We start from the raw sequence: 2,284 nt of genomic DNA, 5'->3' as shown, positions 1-2,284 counted from the left end.
GTTGTTTGCACCTTGTTCTCACTTTGTGGTTAATGGTGGTTTATCATCGCAGCAGTAGATGGCAGCAATGAGCCACTCTCCTCTCTGCTGCTATGATTTCAGCTCTCAGCTTATTTCAGGATCCAGTTCTGAATCAATTATTCAATAAGTAATTGACTTGCTTCAGTTAGGAAAAAAACTGGTTAAACTAGAAGCCCCAGACTGGAATATATAATTATTATTAATATAATTTTTTTTAATTCTTTTTTTTTTTTTCTTTAGCTACGTGTCAAATAGAAGTAAATGTGGCTGTCGTAAAGGAAAAATACAGGTGGTATTGATTTCAATCATAATGGAAAACGTGAGCCAAAATGCACAAAAACCCTGAAACTGAAATAAAATGAATCCTCCTCTGATTTTTAAATATCTACCAATACCCCTGCACTCCTAACATGACGTGCCCTAAAGTCTCTTCCAAACATGGAAAAGCCTTACAGCAAAAAGCAAACATTTGAAATATGAACAATACTTTTTCGTGTTTAGCATAGCATTAATACATGTCTAAATTTATTTCTTGATTTCCTGTAATGTTAGTGTGACTAGAGATGAATCCAAAGACATAAGTTCTTCCTGTATGCCTTAATTAATTTGTCAGGTATTCATATATACATGTAACTCCTCAGGCTGTCTACATGGCTACAATAACATTTCTACAATATATTAAAAAAACAGTTATCTGAAGACTCAGGTCAGGCTACCAGAGCCTCAAAGTCAGTGACAGTCTTTAAAAAGGTCTGATTGTATCCTTTATTCGAGATCGAGCTTATTATAAAAGTATTTTAATCACAAATGCAGACAAGCAGTTGGGTATAGTGAAAAACATTGTCACATTGGTGACTGTGGGTTCAAATGTGAGCTCACAACATACTGCATGCAAAGTCATGCAGCTATGTTTGTTTGCACTTACATTCAGATGTCTGAGGTGGAGGAGCAGATGAACAATCTGTATCAATTTAATGCGATGGAAAGAGCTGCAGCCCTGGTCCTGTAGCTGCACCATGACGACCGCTGTCAGGACTGGGATCTGTCCTCCGCCGCATGGGACTCATTTTGTTCCTCTCATCCTCCCATTGTTTCCTCATGTGTCTAAATCAGTAAGAGATCAAATGTGTTTTCACTCCGTTTTAATGTTCATTTTTAGCCGGGGCGTGTTCTGGCACCTGGGGTATCACATGGAGGATGAAAGGTGAGTAGCTTTGAGGGGAAAATTGAAATGAGTGTGTGTGTTTCCCTCATTCAGCTCTCTCAGCTGTTCTGAGTTCAAACATTGTTGGATCAGATCACAGCTCATAGCACAACACTGCACCGAGATATTTAACTTAAGTTTATTTTTAACAGCAGACACTGCTATACACTAGAAAACTGAATGCTTTTTTGTTTTGGGTTTCTCTTTTTTTAAAACTTCCAGCAGTCACTCTGTTGTGTGCTGTTCTCTGGCTCTGAGTGAAGCAATAATGAATGTGATAACAGAGGCTTCCTCTCGTAGCCTTTCTTCTTCCTCCATTCTCTAGCACACCCCCGCCCAAAGAGTTTCTGACAGGAAACTTTGATGTCAGCCTTTGGAGAAAAAACGCTTTGCAGACAGAAGAAGAAGGAAAAAAAACTTGAATCAAATTTAGAAGTCCTTCTCCATGCCACTCTGTTAATATTAGCATTGAACTCCTTTTGAAATGCCATTATTATTTAACCCACCCTGTCTGTCACCTGTGTGTTTTATAAAGGAGAGAAGCAATAGGAACTTGTCCCAGAACGCTGATTAAACCAGGTAGGAAATGAGATTGCATTTAAAAGCAGGTAGCAATACTGATGCCACTTTAAATTAAGCTTTAATTCTGTGGGCAGCAGCTGGTAGCCACACTTTCAGTATTCACTGCTGTAGGGTGCAGGCAGAAAATGAAGAGGAATGGATGATAACAGAACAAAATTGTCTCAATATAGTTTCTCTAAAACTCCGAATAATTCTAACACAGCTCAGCCTATACTCATTGCTCTTCTTCTGAAGAGGAAGATGCCTGCTCTGATTCACTGCTTAATCAAGCAGCAGAAGGCTCTCTAGCGTCTTGTGTGTTCTTGTGGCTTCTTAATTCCTTTTTGCATGTCTATCTAATGTATAGCCTTAAAATCACAATATATTTTTAAAAGATATCCGTGTCTGTGAGTTACTGTAGGTAATCACACTTACTATTTGTAACTACGCGTCTATGGCTGCACCATGGAGGCGCATAGAATTAAACAGCAGCTCTGA

Source organism: Copadichromis virginalis, linkage group LG4 (genome assembly GCF_057382275.1).
Source record: "Copadichromis virginalis isolate Kocher_CV1m ecotype Utaka linkage group LG4, C_Virginalis_male_GT1.1, whole genome shotgun sequence".
NCBI lineage: Eukaryota > Metazoa > Chordata > Actinopteri > Cichliformes > Cichlidae > Copadichromis > Copadichromis virginalis.
The sequence above is the reverse complement of the archived record's forward strand: the minus strand, read 5'-3'. Positions refer to the sequence as shown.